The 20,402-nt window shown below is 34.2% G+C and overlaps 1 pseudogene; it reads left to right on the plus strand.

The window, feature by feature from the left end:
• Positions 1-8,954: 8,954 nt before the first annotated feature.
• Positions 8,955-18,799, plus strand: LOC121794025 (annotated as a pseudogene).
• The last annotated feature ends 1,603 nt before the right edge of the window (positions 18,800-20,402 follow it).

Consider the following 20,402-nt stretch of genomic DNA (forward strand, 5'->3'; position numbering starts at 1 on the left):
CAAGTCCATGAAGACGGCCGGGGCGTTGGTCAGCCTAAATGGCATCACTACGAATTCATAATGGCCATAACGAGTGCGAAAAGCAGTTTTAAGTACATCCTATCGTCGGACCTTTAGTTGATGATATCCCGACCTCAAGTCCATTTTTTTTTTTGAAAATATGCCCGCTCCTTGAAGTTGGTCAAACAAATCATCAATCCTCGGCAGTGGGTACTTATTCTTCAGGTCATCTTGTCGAGCTCACGGTAATCGATGCACATTCTCACCGTTTCATCCTTTTTTCTTTACGAACAACACCGGCGCTCCCCACGGTGTCACACTAGGTCGGATAAAACCCAAATCTAACAATTCTTGCAACTGAATCTTCAACTCTGCCAACTCTTTAGGGGCCATTCGGTATGGCGCCTTCGATACTGGCGCAGGCCCTGGTTCCAAATCAATAGTGAACTCTAATTGTCTGTCGGTTGGCGGTCTAGACAAAGCTTCTGTAAAACACATCGAGAAAATCTAGTACTACTGCCACTTCTTCCACTCTCAATTCCTTCCTTTCCTCTCCGTTCAAGTACACAAGATACGCCGGACGCCCTTTCCTTATCATCATGGTTGCTTGCAATGCGGAGATTATAGAGGTTTGTCGATTTAAAGAAATCCCTTACAAAAAAAAATAGTCGGCTCGTCGCCAGGAGTTTGAAAAGAAATTTGCCTCTAGCTGGTGCATCACTTTTACGCATGTCTGAGTATAGAAACTTATTCCCCCGTGTGCATTCGAAAAGCTCAACCCCTCCCTTTTCTCCAAGTCCAGTATCAAGAACTCGAAAATTGATCATGCAGTCTTACTTGGATATGAACTGAATTCAAAATTGTAGCAACACTGCTGAAGGTGTCTTAATCAGAAAGGTTGTAGAATTAATCAAGAAAACAAGAACAACACTTCTAGTTCGACTCTTTTAGATCTCATCACCAACTTGCAGAAATTGGTTTGAAAAAATAAGGCAGGGTCTAAGTTTCATTGATCTTGATCATGTTCATTCTGGAAATTAAGGTTTCAAATAAACTCATAAAGGTTGAGACTTTACTTCTGACGAGAGCTCGAAAGAATATGAGATAGGCCTTGAAAATAGGATGAAACTGAATCAGGTCTCAAATTACATAGTAGGCTGCCAAATAAGATATTTCAATTGTCAAATCAAATTTGCAAAATCAATGAATGATGGTTCACACATGTCATGACATGAGATGATCAATCGTGGGAGGATTTAGAAGCATAGACAAATGTCATGAGGTAGCACTGATCATGGTTCGACGACATCATGTTATTGAATAATGATGTCACATCAATGGATTCACAGGGTTGCAACCAACGTGAAGTGAACTTTTTTTAGGAAGATCGGCTAGATCAACCACGTTAAGGAAAAAGAGACACAATAGCCTTAACTTGGTGTTGCAGAAAGAAAATCATTGAGCATGAAACAATATGTGTAGTGAAACTGAGCTAAAAAAATTTCACTTCTGCAAGGAAGAACTTGCCGCATGCATAGTTATGAAATAAAAAGGTGTACAAAAGTTCCAAGAAGAATATTCCATCCTTTGAAGAAACATGTTTGGGAATGGGATCGTACTGAAAGTCATAACTGCAAACAACTTTAGAAATGAAGCTCAAAGGCGGAAGTTCATAAAGTCAAAATATTGTCCTTACAAAAGATGAATCAAAGAAGACTACTAATCAAGATGTCCAAAGTTACAAAGACAAGCACAAATTTTCAAGAACTGAAAAATGAGTCATGACTTGACATAGGAAAAAGAAATAATGAGCATTACTTGCAAGGTTTGAGTCAAACAGAGTCTTAAATTGAACAGGGCTCCCCGTTAATCGAAAGAACGTAGAAAGAATTTCTTAGGATCCAAGTAAGTACTGCTGATTAAAATCATTCATTATAGCCACGAGGGTCACACTCTCTCGTTCATCTTTCTGAGGCCGAACATGGTAACATCGTTCTACGAAATTGCGGATTCCAAGTTGAGATTCATCGTGTCGTTACAACTAATAACAGTAGTCGAAAGCCATATCTTCATATATTCCTTGCACGTGATAATCGTCATTTTCTTAAAACGTTGTAGTTATACTCGCGCTCTCAACATGCTATAATGGTCGTTTTCACCGAATCGCTACTTTTGACCGAAGATCGGATTTATCTATTAGATCGCAGGTATGATCTCTACATCCATTGTAGGATCATTTCGCATCTCTTCTAGCCTCGAACATTTTCTCGTTTGGAACATCTCTTCAATTTGCACTTCTTCTTTTCTTAAACTCTTTATCATATGCTACGTCCTTTCGCATTCTCCTTGTTCTCGTCATTCAGGGAAAAACGATTCTGAATTTGTAATCATTCGATAAAGTTCGAGTTCACACCACATATTTCCATTTGTCCTATCACTCGGAAAAGTGATATTGCAGTTGTCAACAACTAAATTCGATATCAATTAATCTAACATACTTCTTAGGCACTCTATGTTCGCATACAAAGTTCATAGCGTCATTCCAAGAAATAGAAAAATTTCATGGTCCACTGGTCTCCATCCTCTATCTCGATACTCTAGTCTCATATCTCGATAATTTGGAAATTTCGCCCCACTTTTCATTCTCGTTCGTTTTCATTGCTCGGGAAAGCAATAGGTGAGTTTTCAAATTAGAACTACGGTCCGCGTGGTCAACTAGGTCTACATCTTCGGCACTCTAAGTTCACGACACATTTCATCATCTCGTAGATAGCAAAATATCACAACAAGTACTATAACACACGACATTTTCACATCTCAAAGCAAAACACTTTCACACTTCTCATTATCATTTAAAACTTTTGAAATAAAATTTTCTTCAGACTCTCACACTTTCATCAAAATTTTCACATCTCACTTTCAACTTTAGAGTAAAAGTTTTGACTCAAAACTCAAAACATACTTGAACATCCACTTTCATACTTCGCACCTCATAACATATATAACATCACACTTCCATAGCTAAATTTTCCAATCGAAAAGGAATTTTTTTTTTATATAAATTTTTTTTTTTTTCAAATTTTTTTTTTCATTTTTTTTTACAACTTTCCACAACATAAACATTTTTTTCCTCAATCAAACTCCACTAGACAACGAGTCATTAATATTACAAAACATCAACCACAAAATCCTTTTTCCATTTTTTTTTTCTACATATCAAACCATGCAAATCTTTCAAAACTCATAACACATTTGTATTCCAAACAAAACACTCATGCACTTCACATATATGTTTGAAACAACATTCTTAGATTACTCATTTATTTTCTAAAAATTTTAACATTCTCAAAACAACTCATCAACTTTCGTCATTCATGTAAAACACTCCATCATCCTATGTTGACATGCTCACGTCGTAGTACTTTCACACATATAAAACATACTTAGTCATCATACTAGTCTTGCTCATGCTCCATATAATCACATCATAACAATATCATGATCAACATACCACACGTGCTTAAATTTTCATGTCAATCGTACTCATATTCCACATAATCATATCATCAAAATTCAGCTTCACGTATAACATTCATTCACATGCGTACACTTGCCAAAACATCCTCATCATATCATCATCAATTTCATACATCTATCTCACATTCTTTCAACAACTTAAAACATACCTCACTTTCTTTGGTTGAGCGTGATGCTTTGGATGTTGAGCCTTCATGACACTCCAATTTAAGGTTTACTATTCTAGACTTAAGGTGAAAGAAGACTCTCGGACCAGAGCGAAAGAACGAAGCTCTGATACCACTCTGTCACGACCGCCCATACTAGGGGTGTTACAAACGAGGCGATCGTGACCTAGGGTCAAACATTTAAGTATAGCATTTAAGGATAACAGTTCATAAGAAATGCTCAATTAGCTTAAAAGAATAGTATTTTAGTTCAAAAATATATATATATAGCAGCGGAAATAAGGTTTCAAAGAGAGTCAAGGATGACGCCTATGTATGAAGACACAACGCATCCAAATTCCCTATGCCGACTCAACATCCACCGCAACATCCCGCTCAACCTGCACATATGGAAAACACATGCAGGGCTGAGTACTTGTTGTACTCAATGGGCTCATGCCGAAAACATTTTCATAAAAACAGTTATGTCATCCATACCAGTGATCTCGAGTTTTATGTAGTTAAGAAATATCACGAGAACACAAAAATATTTCAAAGTCTGGCCAAACAATCAATCTCCCCACTTTCTCATCAATCATTCAATCACATTCTCTTTCCATAGTGCGACGAAAGTGTGGCCACACTATTCGCCCACGAGACCGGCCGACTAGCAAGGACGGCTCACGATCCCACTTGTGTACACAGCCTGATAGGGTTTGCGGCCCTACTCAGACCCGAATTCGTTTCATTCATTCATTACAGCCATATAGCCTAACGGAGCAAGCTCAGACGAACTAGGCATCAGGCAACAATCTCATAAACAAAACAAACATGGCATGACATAACACTTTAAACACTCTTATTTCTCCATAATCATACATTTGAAAGCGTAAAAGATTTTAGTAAAAGAAAGCCCACCTCGTTCTCTTAGCAATTCACACCCCAACTTAGCAACTCTCGATCCTCTAGTTCACGAGTACACAACACCCTTGTCAATGACAACACAAGTCAGCCTCACACAACATCATCTTACTATGCATGTCCTATCGCTTCTCTCTCGTCGTTTTCCTCAATTTCCCAAACCCAGCATACGTCACATAGGTGTAAGACACGCGTAACACATTTCAACTGATCACAAGTGATTTCAACATTTAAACACGTTTCTTGGACATACATGCATCATATAACACTTTTAAATCTTGAAACTAGGTGTCATTTTAATAAGGCAGAAAACTGGCAGAATTGCGCGACCGTTTTGTAAAAATTACTATAAAATCACCCAACCTCAAAAGATGCTAAATTTTGGTCACAATACAGAGGACACATTCAAGTTCATCCATGAAAATTTTCATATCGAAATCACGCCGTTTAGTCAGTCATTTCACATATTGAACTCTCTGGTCAGAACATATAATTCTAGCAGCACTGCGCAGTTCATTTGAAAAATTCACCGTAAATTCATACGATTTCCAATAAGGCTGAAATTTTCACAAGACTCAGAAGACACTTCAAATTTATATCTAGTTCAAGAATCACATCGATCGGAGGTCATTTGGTCGGTCAAACAGATTTCGAAACATTCTGGCCGAGAACACACGTTACTGGCAGAATTGCGCAGTCAACTTCAAACATTTTTCAAAAATTCATTTTTCGACAAAAAGGGCTGAAATTTATACGAGACACAGAAAACATCTTGAAGTTTACTCAGTAAAAATTTCATAGAAAAATTCGTTCGTTTGATGGGTCAAATACAGATCATAAGTCACTGGTCGTGCATCACAGATTTCTGGTTCAAGTTCGAAAATAGGGTTTTTAAAACTTCCACAACACAAACACCGATTTTTCATGCTCGATAACACATAATCATGCTTACACGTTCCTCATACACATATTTGCACATAAACTCATATTATTCACTAAATATTTCAATCCAACACACATGATTTCAATCAACAGCGCAAAATCAAACAAGTTCTTACGAAACACACTTTCCCTCCTGTTAAACTTGCGATCTATCAAACCTACACCCTCTACATGCTTGTAGGACTCAAGAACATGGTCAAAACGGGTAGGATGATAGAAAGTGAACAATATACCTTCTTTGACACAAAACGAATCGGTAGAACAAACGTTGACACGATTCGTCCCTCTCCCTTCACCGCTGCCGCCGCTGCCACGAATCCGCCATCGCGGATCCGCCACCATCGGCTCCTCCCTCTCTCTTCTCTCTCTCGGGTTCTCGATTCATTCGTAGAAGTAAAAGAAATGAAAGAGGAGGGAGGTCATATTTATAGAAAAAAATTTCATAAAAGACAAAAATTCACGTCTTTTCGTTTTGATGTGACGAGTAATTAATGCGGCGTTGAAAAATGTGTCTGATGCGACGTGGTTCTTATCCACTTGGAAAACGTGCCTGATGTGACGCGATTCTTATCCAACTTTTCGTCTCGATTTGTTGTCGAAAGTGTATTTGATACGTGGTTTATTCTTTCGTGTAGGTAACGATTTAACGGGTCGTTACATTATATATACTAATAGAATATTTATATATAATATAAAATTAATAATACATATTGTATATATAATATAGTAGAATTTATTAAAAGAATATACTATATATTATATATAATATAATATATTAATTAATAGAATATATATATAATTCGGTTTTTCGGTTTTTTTCTTCGCCCGAACCGAACCGAACCGAAAAACAGAAATTTTTGTATTTTCAAAACCGAACCGAACCGAAAAACCGAAATAACCGAACCGAATTTCAAAATTTCGGTTTGGTTCGGTTCGGATATTCGGTTTCCGGTTTTTTTGCTCACCCCTACTTGAGTATCACAGATTATCTTTTATTTCGTATAGCAGATTGCTTGTGTGTAGATTAATTTTGTTAGTGTTCTTTCCTTTAACGGCTTAATGTTTTTAGTAGTATAATATAATTTATTATAACTTATTTTTTTATATATTTATTTAAATTAACATTTTATTCTAAAAACTAATTAATTATATCACTTTTAATTTGGATCTCTCATGTATGCTATACTTTATTTCATTCCTTTCAACTTAAAAAATATGAAAAGCCTATGGTAAAACTTTAGTTCGAAAAGCCCGCCTCGTTCGTTTAATTTTCTAAATTTGAATTCCTTACGTTGACTTCAATTTTGTCCGCGGAGAGATCCCTTCCTTGAGTCCATGCTTCTCTTCTCTTTCATTTATTTTTGAGGTTGTTGGCGATCCCAAACTGTCTTACTTCAAAATTAATCATAGTAGTTCATCCTTCCAGTTTCTCCTTAATTAATCCGGCCCAGGTAACTAAATTAGAGCAGCCCAACATTACTTTAAGCTCCTTGCTCTTTCTTGTCCAGCAGCCCAAATAAGTAGAAAACTCAGCCCAATACTTTGAATAAAATTAGCCCAAAGCAATTAATTTCCTCTTGTGAAATACTAAACTTATCAACCCATTTTACTCACTCGTGGCCCAAAACAAAAGGGTCAGCAACTTCCATTTTCATCTATCAAACTAGAACCCTCTCTCTTTCGAACTCCGGTCATCTCCCAAGCTGCCGCTGCTGTACCCTATTCGTCGGTCAGAATGCAGCGTCGTTGTCATCACCGAGCAGCCGTTGCTGGGGTGTTATTGCAATTTGATGAAGCAGTTTTGGAGTTGAAGACTGGACCTATCGAGCTTACTTAGAAATGGGCTGAAGTCATGCAAAAAGAATGGAAATGAAAACTGGCCCAACTACTTTAAAATATAAGGATATAACAATAAATGGATTCCAAATCTTAGCTTTTGTTCCTCTCGTCTAGCTAATATACTCATAGCTATATAACCAATCTAGTTGCTAGAAATATCCATAAATAAATGTTCTTCTTTTGATCCTTCAACAAAACTCCACAAATTGACGAAAAGCACAAACGCAAAAAATTTGTTCCAACTTTTAACGTCTTTTCGTGATCAAATAAAAAGGTATAATAAGTCGGGGTGTTACAGATAGACAAATATATCAATTTAATACACATTCCTCTTTTCCATACTATTCACATTTTTTTTATTTTATGTCGTAAATTTAGGATTGATAAGACAACACTTAATAAAAGAACGCTTAATTAACTCAAATATATTAATTAAATGTCTTAATTCTTACTTAAAGTATAAATAGTACTAATAGTTTAGGACGAGCCGAAATAGAAAAATTTGGGTATCATGATCATTTTTTCCGAAATCTCTCGGAGACAGGGAGGGAGTACGATTTAGTGGCCGTCCTCTAAAATCCTCATATGAGAACATATAACTAACTCTAAAAATATCCTAAAATCCTCATATGGTCTGTCTTTACTAATAAACTTTATAAATTATGGGCAACACATTTGCCGATCTACTTAAAAGCCAATTAAGTCTTTCTTAATTTTACTAAAATTTAATGTTGAATATTGAAGTAGACCAGGTATTTTGGTAAAAATTGTGACGATAAAGGAGAATGACGGCCATTATAAATAAATATGCATAATATTATAATTATATAGTCAAAATATGCGGATATAAGGTTATTAAGATATTGTCTTAGTGTTGAAAGAAAAATTATAATTATTTGTCAATCATCTAGAATACTTAATAAAATAATGAAATATTGTAATCGGATTCTTTTTATTCAAAGCGATCGAATTAAAACAACTAGTTTTTGTTGCGTACGCTTAATTATTTTATTCAAAGCTTGTCTACTCCATATGATTATATAAAACATTAATCTATATATAGTTGATGTCTCTATTTTGCTCACTTATACTTCTATAGACTATAGTTCATTATTATCTCGCAAATAAATTTTTTAAAAATAATCGAGTGAATTGAGGTGTCTTATATAGGAGAGAGTGGGAATTGAATTTTTATAGGAGAATGAAAAATATAGATAAACACTATAATTATATTTACACACACATTAATTTAAAAAAAAAGAACTGAACATATAAATTTAAAACTAAATTTGTTAGTAATCGAAGAATGCAAGAATTTGACTAATAGTAATAAACATGCTTTAAATATTTTTTGGATATTAAATTAGATAGCGGTCTACTTAGATTATCTTAATTCTTATTTAGATATCTGTTTTTAGTGATAAAGAATGCAATATTAGTTGACAATTTCAACCTCATCTCACTATAAATAGGAACATAGTTTCTCATATTTAACACACAGCTCAATTAGCTTTCTTCTCATTGATCTTTTTATCATCATTTAATTTCTTGGGAAGAAAAAAGAAAATCATGGGTGTGATTGTTGATGAGGAAGCAATCACATGTTCAATTCCACCTGCTAGGATTTTCAAAGCATTCGTTGTCACACAATCTAATTCCCAAGATTTTGCCTACGGTTTTTAAGAGCATCGAATATACAAATGGAAATGGTGGACCTGGATCGATTAAGGTCCTTTCTTATTACGAAGGTACATAATACTACTATGTTATTATATAATATATTTGTTGTAGTTACTCCCATGACAATCTAATATATATATATATATATATATATATATATATATATATATATAGGGTAGTGTTATTCTCCTTTTCTCCCCTTAGATTTAAGTTTCTTCTCAATTTGGAGCGTTGGATCAGGAGGATTGACGATCCGGATGAGAAGCTTAGATATGATCCCGCAGTTTATTATTTGAGGCATTTCGTGCATCATGGGGGTGAATTAGTAAATTAATATACTCAAAACTGCCTAAAACGTCATGTGCGAAATTTAAGCCCACTACTGTCCATCTACTCTACACAGCATTAATCACTAAACGAATTAACTCACAATCTCTCTCCCGCTTCGTCTCCCCAATTTCCAACCCCTTTCAAAACCCTTGCTGCTCCCTCTCAAGTTCTCGCCGTTTTCTAGGGAATTCAATCGGTGTCTGCTTTAGTGTCCAATAACCCTTCCGATTTTGAACGAGATTCTCCTGCGGTCAAAGAGGTGGTAGGGTTTGTCGAATATTACTGTACTGGTTTACTTTCTGAGTTTCGTAATGCGTTTTCCCTCATTTTTGCACGTAACCCACCACCCAAATCACGATTCACCCGATTATCACCATAAATTTGTTTATTAAATCTTAATGGGTTATGTTTGTATGCTGTTTTGCGCAGATTTCAAAAATGTCTAAAAGAGGACGACCGTCAATTTCACAACAATCGCAGAAATAGGGTGAGCAATCAATCTCATTTGCATTTTGAATACTTGGACTGTTGGACTGATTCTGTGCTTGATGTATTGGGTTTATATAAAATTTCATATGCGCATTTTGTAATCGCGTTTGTACATTATTTACCTAATTAAGTGCATTAATTACCCTTAAGTAGCCATTATGTGTCTGCTACCGGAAATTAGTCTACGAGTGAATGCAATGTTAGTGTGTTCATGACTCTAATGGATCTGCGCATTACAACAGTATTTATATGCATTACAATATCCTGTGTCATGCATCATGTAACTGCTGTTTTTAATTGTCGAAGATTTAATGGAATATGTGTATGTGCATTACTTGTTGTAATCTCTGCATTATTTGCCTATATGAATGCATTATATTCACTGGTACAACCTTCAACCAACTGTCGTTGGTCATTGGTTAAGTAGTGAATGCAATAGTTTTATGCTCATTAATTCAATGACTCTGTTCATTTATTGTCTATTTTTATGCACTATATATCATGTATCATACATCATGTCACTGATGTTTTATATTGTAAAAGAGTACATGGAATATTTGTTTGGTCATTACCTGATATAATCTCTACATTATTTGCCTATATGAATGCATTATGTGCGCTGGTAGAACCATCAAGTGACTGCTGTTGGTATGCATTATATTTCATGTTCCATGATGCATGTTGCTGTTGTTGTATAAGGTTAAAGAGTCAATGGACTATTTGTATGTTTATTACCTGATTTGCAAAGTGCTTTGTTTGTCTGTTTGAGTGCATGCATTATTTATCCTATTTTGTGCATCATGTGGCTGCTGTTGTAAATGGGTCAAAGAGTGAATGGAATATTTGTATGTTCATTACTTGACCGGATCTGTACATTATTTAGTTATTTTAGTGCATTATTTATCATGGTTGTCTGCTTTATGTGACTGTTGTTGGACATGGGACAATGGGTGATTGCAATATTCATGGTGCATTTGTTGATTTATCCTGAACATTATTTGATTATTAAAAGGCATTATGTATTAGTTTTTAGCCAGTATTTTGATGCTTCTGTACAAGAGTGTATAAGTGAATGCAGTAAAACTGTCCACATTAATTTATTAAGTTTGTACATTATGTAACTAATTGTATGTTATTATTCTGTATGTTGTACATCATCAAAGCAGCTAAGATTGGACATCGACGAGGCGGTCGATGATATACTGCCAGTAGGAATTGGCCAGAAATTCCGGGAGCGAGTATCAGAGGCAGGGACTAGTACAGCTCCGGAAGATACGGAGGATAGGAAACTAAGGGGTAGAAACGTCGACCATCTCGAGTTTCTGAATTATATAAAGAGTTTAAATCCACGGCAGAAGGAACCAGTCACGGAACTTATACATGAGTCTAACATTGAATGCAATATTTGTACATTATTTAGCTATTTCAATGCATTATTTATCATGTTATATGCATCATTAGATTGCTGTTATACATGAGTCTAAGAATGAATGCAATATTTGTATGTTCATTACTTGAGTGACTCTGTACATTATTTGGTTATTTGAACGCACTATTTATCTTGTTTTATGCATCACGTGGTTGCTGTTGTACGTACTAGACCCTAGCCCCTAGGCTTGTTAAACCCTTAGGGAAAACAAGAAACGTGCGCCATACATCGAAACACGGCACAACTTAAATTAAACGGGTCAGGATAAATATTCATTCCATAGTACAAATAATGCATTACAGAAACTAAACAACGCATTATACTATACTAAGATGTACATTATGTATGTCTGTTTTAAAAAATACCTACGCGCTATGCATGTGCAACCCGAGATGAATTACTGCAGCTCGTGTATTTGGACAACGTTTTTTAGACTTAGAACATACTACACCCTAGCCCCTAGGCTTGTTAAACCCTTAGGGAAAACAAGAAACATGCTTAAAACATCGAATCACGGCACAACCTAAATTAAACGGATAAGGATAAATGTTCATTATATACCACAAATAATGCATTACAGAAACTAAAATACGCATTATACTACACAATATTTACATTATGTATATCTGTTTTAAAATATACCCAGGCGTTATGCATGTGCAACCCCAGACGAATTACTCCAGCTCGTATATTTGGACAACGTTTTTTAGACTTAGAACATACTACACCCTAGCCCCTAGGCTTGTCAAACCCTTACGGAAAACAAGAAACGTTCGCCAAACAACGACACACGGCACAACTTAAATTAAACTGGTCAGGATAAATGTTCATTATATATCACAAATAATGCATTACAGAATCTAAAATACGCATTATACTATACAAAATATACATTATGTGCAACCCCATACGAATTACTGCAACTCGTGTATTTGGACAACGTTTTTTAGACTTAGAACATACTACACCCTAGCCCCTAGGCTTGTTAAACCCTTAGGGAAAATAAGAAACGTGCGCCAAACATCGAAACACGACATAACTTAAATTAAACGCGTCAGTATACATGTTCATTACATATCACAAATAATGCATTACAGAAACTAAACTACGCATTATACTATACAATATGTACATTATGTGGGTCGACGACCGAGTTCACGTTCACCAGCACTTCAAAGTCCCCGAGTTGAACAATTCAACTCACCAGCGCAACCTCTTCTACCGCCGCGTTTGGCTCTACCTCACCTCCCTCCCGTCGCTCGAGGACTCCGATTTCACCAACCTCTGCGTCGGTAAAAAATCAAACGACATCATTTTATCGCTCGACGACAAACAGACGATCAACGATGATTTCCTCGGCGCAAGAGTCTCGTGCCTGAATCGCTGCAACCCCAGACGAATTTCCTGCTAAACAACGTTTCGGATCAGCGATTGATCTGAAAATAATTTACAAAATAAAACGTGGAGAAATGGAGAAGGAATGAAACAAAATCTGATCCACGACGATTTCCTCGGCGCAAGAGTCTCGTGGCTGAATCGCTGCAACCCCAGACGAATTTCCTGCTAAACAACGTTTCGGATCGGCGACTGATCTGAAAATAATTTACAAAAAAAAGTGGACTAATGGAGAATGAATGAAACGAAATCTGAACATAATTTGGTGAAAAACCGCAGACGGAGGAAATTATGGACCTTCCATAACCAACTAAATTAGTGCATCTCTATTTTGCCCTTTTCACTTTAAAATATGATTAAATTTAATAAATTCAGCCAATGATTTAAACCATTGGATTAGGAGAAATCAACGCATAAGATTAAGAAGGAGAAAGGAGGAACTATAGGAAAAGGATTTGAATACAACTATATATATATATATATATATATATATATATATATATATATATATATATATATATATATATATATATGTATGTATAGGGTGCATTATAATGATAACCCCAATTTCTGTAATAACCCTATAACTAAATCTGGACCACACATTTTTAAAATCACGTGGTCTAGATTCAAGCTTAGATTTACTTCATAAAAAAAAGCGCGGGGGTAAATATGTCATTTCGCTCATGACAAAATTTACGTATCCAAATTTCGCTCATTTAATTTCTGAATTTCGCTCATTTTATCATTTTATCAGTCAGTCAAAAGTATCATTTTATCAACTCAGAGTATCATTCTATCCGGCAAAACTATCATTCTATGCAATAAACCTAACATATATCATTTTATCATTTTATCAATCAGTCAAAAGTATCATTTTATCAACTCAGAGTATCATTCTATCCGGCAAAACTATCATTCTATGCAATAAACCTATCATTTTATCATTTTATCAGTCAGTCAAAAGTATCATTTTATCAACTATATCATTTTATCAGTCAGTCAAAAATATCATTTTATCAACTCAGAGTACTATTCTATCCGGCAAAACTATCATTCTATGCAATAAACCTATCATTTTATCAGTCAGTCAAAAGTGTCATTTTATCAACTATATCATTTTATCATTTTATCAGTCAGTCAAAAGTATCATTTTATCAACTCAGAGTATCATTCTATCCGGCAAAACTATCATTCTATGCAATAAACCTATCATTTTATCAGTCAGTCAAAAGTATCATGTTATCAACTCAGAGTATCATTCTATCTGGCAAAACTATCATTCTATGCAATAAACCTAACATATATCATTTTATCAGTCAGTCAAAAGTATCATTTTATCAACTCAGAGTATCATTCTATCCGGCAAAACTATCATTCTATGCAATAAACCTATCATTTTACGTGATATTTGGCAAAATTCAGAAATTAAATGAGGAAAATGACAGTTTTAACCCCGCGCTTTTTTTTATGAAGTAAATCTAAGTTTGAATCTCAAAACTATCATTCTATGCAATAAACCTATCATTTTATCATTTTATCATTTTACGTGATATTTGGCGAAATTCAGAAATTAAATGAGGAAAATGACAGTTTTACCACGCGCTTTTTTTTATGAAGTAAATCTAAGTTTGAATCTCAACCGCATGATTAGAAATATGTGTGGTCCAGATTTGGTTATAGGGTTATTACGATATTTAGGGATTATCATATGATCACGATATATCTATATAGAGTCGTGATCATATGATAACCCCTAAATATCGTAATAACCCTATAACCAAATCTGGACCACACATATTTCTAATCATGCGGTTGAGATTCAAACTTAGATTTACTTCATAAAAAAAGCGGAGGGGTAAATATGTCATTTCCCTTATTTAATTTCTGAATTTCGCCAAATATCACGTAAAATGATAAAATGATATATGTTAGGTTTATTGCATAGAATGATAGTTTTTTCGGATAGAATGATACTCTGAGTTGATAAAATGATACTTTTGACTGACTGATAAAATGATAAAATGATAGGTTTATTGCATAGAATGATAGTTTTGCCGGATAGAATGATACTTTGAGTTGATAAAATGATACCTTTGGCGGATAGAATGATAGTTTTGTCAGATAGAATGATACTCTGAGTTGATAAAATGATACTTTTGACTGACTGATAAAATGATAAAATGATATATGTTAGGTTTATTGCATAGAATGATAGTTTTGCCGGATAGAATGATACTTTGAGTTGATAAAATGATACCTTTGGCGGATAGAATGATAGTTTTGCCGTATAGAATGATAGTTTTGCTGGATAGAATGATAGTTTTACCGGATAGAATGATACTCTGAGTTGATAAAATGATACTTTGACTTATATATGTTAGGTTTACAGCATACAATGATAGTTTTGCCGGATAGAATGATACTCTGAGTTGATAAAATGATACGTTGGCTTATATATGTTAGGTTTACAACATACAATGATAGTTTTGCCGGATAGAATGATACTATGAGTTGATAAAATGATACTTTTGACTGATAAAATGATAAAATGATACTGTGACAAACACAGATTTTGCATGTTTTTAAGGAATAGATTTGACTTGTTTTAAATGTCAATCATGCAAATTATGTTCTTAAATTGCATATGTTATACATTTGGTATTTTTGACGTGTTTGTTGATAAATGATAGAAAATGATAGAAAAGGTGAAAAAATGTCAAAGTGCAGCAGCCTCTATTCGAGCCCATTCTGTAAGCGATTTTGAAGTCCAATCAGTGCCTACTAGATACCAGTCTCTTCGTCTTCGAAAGACCTTCGCGTGGATACCTTAAACATCTAAATCGGAGTTCTGTGGAGATATTTATGGCCATTTTACAAACATCGCGCAGTGCAGTCAAAATCTGGCGGAAATTAGGCGGAAATTCACGGAAGAAAAGAAATTATTATTGTGAAGCCAAATCTCTCCAATTTCTTGTAGGGCACGAAATTTATCAAAAATAAACCTTTTTCCAGCCTATAAATACCTCTGAACCTAATTCATAATCTTTATCTCAGAGCCTCCAATCCTTCTCCCTCTCTACACCTCTTTCCATTCCATAATACACACATAATTCATCCATCTTCCATTGGAGCGGAGCTCTGCAGATCCAGTCAAGAGAAGACTGAAGATTGAAGATTCAACCTTGGGTTTTATCAATTTCTTTCATGTCTCGTACTTTATTTGTAGTTTTTACTTGTCTATGAGTTAAACATCAATTGTGGAATTTTTGGTGAAGATATTCGATTAATTTTCCTTGTTAGCTCTTGTAGTTATTTGATTTATCCTTGCGCTTTCTATATTCAATTGATTAGCTACCTCTTGAATACATGTTAGAGTTGATTAGAGTACTCGGGAGATGAAATAATTGACTTGGAAAAAGGGATAATTCACACCTTATTTCAATAGAACTCGGGAGAGTTGAGGTTTTGAGTGAGGTCTTTGATCTTATATGCTTTTAGGAGTTAGGGGTTTAAGGGTTAGAAGGGGACTTCAATCCTATCACCTAATCTACAGGTTTCTCACCTCGGGAGGGGGTTTAATCTATAATTGTGATCGACTTAATAGCTCTGGAGACCGTAATTCAAGGAAGTCGATTGTGTTTTTGGATCCTAAAATTCTACATTCTTAAGCCTGCTTTGTATTATTTCTTTTTATGTTTTATGTTTTTTTGTTTATTTCTTTCAGCCTAGTTTAATTAATCAACCCTAAAATCACGTGTCTCTAGATAGTATATGACGCTTAGTATATGGTAGTCAGTTGCAATCTTATTCCCTGTGTTCGATATCCGGTACTGACCTTTAGCTATACTAGATCTACCATGTATGCTTGTAGGTATTTTTAGTGCTAATAAATAGTGGATCAAGTTTTTGGCGCCGTTGCCGGGGAATATTATTGCTTTAAGCTGATATTGTAGAACAGTTGATAATACTAATTTGGAGTGCAATATTTTGTATAATTTTGTTTTAATTGTTTTTATTTTATTTGTTTTGCAAGGAGCACGAAGCACAACAATGGATTACTCTGCGCTCCTATGGAAGATGCAATTATCTGCTACAACACTTGATATACTCCGTAGAGCGCGGGTGAGATATAAATAGTGCATCATACTCACAGCAGATAGAATGATAGTTTTGCCGGATAGAATGATACTTTGGCCTATATATGTTAGGTTTATTGCATAGAATGATAGTTTTACCGGATAGAATGATACTCTGAGTTCATAAAATGATACTTTTGACTGATAAAATGATAAAATGATACTCGCATCATATAGAATGTTTTTTAGTTGATAAAATGATACTTTTGGCGTATAGAATGATAGAATGATACTCTAAGTTGATAAAATGATACGTTTGCCTTATAATGATAGTTTCGTCATTTTTTAGGTCGAAGTGTCATTTTATCGACTGCGAAATTAAATGAGCGAAATGATAGTTTTACCCCTCCGCCTTTTTTTATGAAGTAAATCTAAGTTTGAATCTCAACCGCGTGATTTTAAAAATGTGCGGTCCAGATTTAGTTATAGGGTTATTACGATATTTAGGGGTTATCAATATAACGCACCCCTATATATATATATATATATATATATATATATATATATATATATATATATATATATATATATATATATATATAGGGTTGTATTATATATCAAACTAGTTTAATACATTAAACGCCAAACACATCATTATATAATAATACGGAGTTCATTATAACTTTATTTGTAGTTCATTATAAGGAATTTTGAGATTTAAAAATAATGACATCATCATGCATAATTTAGAAATTTGAAGTTCATTATAAGTTTGTTATTAGTTCATTATAATGAACTCCATGTTATCATATAATGATGTTGTTCCGCGTTTAAGGTTTAAAAGTGGTTTTGTATTGATCACAATCATATATATATATATATATATATATATATATATATAGGGTTGAGTTAAAGATAGAACCATTCTTAAGTGTAGAACCTAGAACTCTACATATTTTATTCATTGGATGAGGAAAAAATGACGGTCAAGATTAAAAATCATACAAATTAGACTATGTTTTCACGATATTCCGGACTCAACATGTGAAAAAACTCACATGTTGATGGAAGAATGAATGAAACGAAGAAGAGTCCATGCATGCTTTATTTTTTCACTTATCTGCATTCACCCATTAATAATAGTTTTGGTTGTAATGGGAAGTTACTGTGCAAATCAACACCATTGGATTAAAAGATCTAACGACCTCCGTTTGGCATTTGTTCTACGTTTAAGAATGGTTCTATCTTGATCACAATCCTATATATATATATATATATATATATAGAGGTGTGATCAAATACAAACTCTCTAAAATACAAACTATACAAACTATGTCACCGGAGTGTACAAATTCTGTCAACGGACTATACAAATTCTGTCACTGGGGGTCGATGTCAACGGAATGTACAAATTATGTCACCGGGGGATGTACGGAGTGTACAAATTCTGTCGACGGGGGTGTCCAAATTCTGATTTTTCGATGTCAAAATGTTGACATTAGAAAAATCTCTTATATTAACCGTTGATTAATTGTATTATGTGAGTATGATTAAAGTTTGTATAGTTTGTATTTTAGAGAGTTTGTATTTTATTACACCCCTATATATATATATATATATATATATATATATATATATATATATATATATATATATATATATAATAGGAGGTGAAGTGAAGATCATGAAGCATAAAGTGGAAGAATTGGACGAGGAAAATCTTGTGTACAAGTTCAGTATACTCGAAGGTGCTAATATGGGTATAGATTTTGAGTCTGCCTCGGTCGTGAAAAAGGTTGAAGCTGGTCCTGATGGAGGTTGCATCTTTAAATTCATCAACACATATACCACGAAAGGAGATAACGAGAGTGCGATTCGAGAGGGTATAAAGAAAGGTAAAGAGAGTGTTGCTGGATTCTTCCAAGCTGTTGTGGGACACCTACAATCGAACCCCGATGCATACAAGTATAAACGAAATTAAAAAAACTATGATGGCCTTTTGGTGTATTAAAATAAAAAAGATCAAGTGTGTGCAATTGTTGCATTAATGGTGTGATTTTCAAATATATTTGGTGGCCATCTTATTCCTTTTCATGTTCGTGTGATCAATTGTTCATGATTTGCTATGTTGTACTTTTGGATTTGACATATTATCAATAAATTGTTTTGCTTGAAGAATTCTCTGCCTCGTACACACGTAAATAGCATATTAAAATGACACCTAATATCACGAAACTTTCAAAAAGTTAGGTTTTTCCCATAAATTTTGAAATTGACAAATAATATCACGAACTTTACCCCGAGTTTGTTATTTCCCATCAATGAAAAAATTCCGGCAAATAATACCATGATAAGGATTTTTTTCGTAATTTCTCGACAACAACTTCGAGAGTTTCAATATTTTCAATCTTTGAGAATAGCTTTTCTTGAAGCACACCCTCCAAATTTGTTCTTCAATCTATTAATATAGTCGTAATTTTTTCACTGGTGGAAAATAACAAATCTAGGGTAAAGTTCGTGATATTATTTGTCAATTTCAAAATTCTTGGGAAAAACCCAATTTTTTGAAAGGTCCATGATATTAGGTGCCAATATCCCTAAAATTTACTACTCCCTCCGTCCCGCTTTAGAAGTCCCGGTTGAGTCGGACACATGTTTTAAGAAAGTGTTTAAGTGGGTAATAAATAAATGTTGTAGTGGATGTTGGGACCCACTTTTAACTGAGTGTGTAATAAATAAATGTTGAAGTGGATGTTGGGACCCACTTTTAATACTTTTTTACTTACTTTGTAGGCATTTTTTATTAGTTTATCTCAACCGGAACTCATAAAGCGGGACGGAGGGAGTATTTGATAACCATATTAATGTAGAAAAAAAATAAGAAATGTTTTCGCAATATTTTGCCTCGAATTAAATACTACCATCTCAACTTTAGCTTGAATTATACTTTCAGAGTTCAAGTCTATGGGATATGTGCTAAAATACAAAGTAGGGTACCATCTCAACTCTAGCTTCAATAAAAGTGGTAATTTACCAAGTCTATGAGAGATATGACTGGGCATATATATAATAAATGGTATGAGAGATATGACTGGGCATATATATAATAAATGGTACTCCAAGTCCCATCGTTCCATAGTAATAGAAGCGTTTCTTTTCGGCACGTCATTTAAAAAAATTTATATTAAGTGAGTTAAGTAAAAGAAGAATAAAGTAGGAAATAAAAAACGTAGATAGATGAAGAAAGAATAAAGTAAGAGAGAGTAACGTAAGTGAGAAGAAATGAGTTTGACTTTTACTAAAAATGGAAATGACCAACTACTATGAAATATACTAAAATGATAAAATAACTCTACTAATATGGAACAAAGAGGAGGTACCTTTTATATATTTCCAAGTAAAAAAGAATTCCTATTAAGTGTTAAATAAATAGATAGAGAAGCGACACGATATAGTAAAAAAGGCTACATGGCTGAATGTTGGTTTCTTTGTCTGCGATTAGAAGTCCCAATTTTTTTTTTCATTTTGGTCCATCAACGAATAAGAGTCCGATTCATTATTAGTACCATAAATGATAAAAAAAGACACACATTCCACTTACTCATCTATTCTCAT

This window comes from Salvia splendens, chromosome 3 (genome assembly GCF_004379255.2).
Source record: "Salvia splendens isolate huo1 chromosome 3, SspV2, whole genome shotgun sequence".
Lineage (NCBI taxonomy): Eukaryota > Viridiplantae > Streptophyta > Magnoliopsida > Lamiales > Lamiaceae > Salvia > Salvia splendens.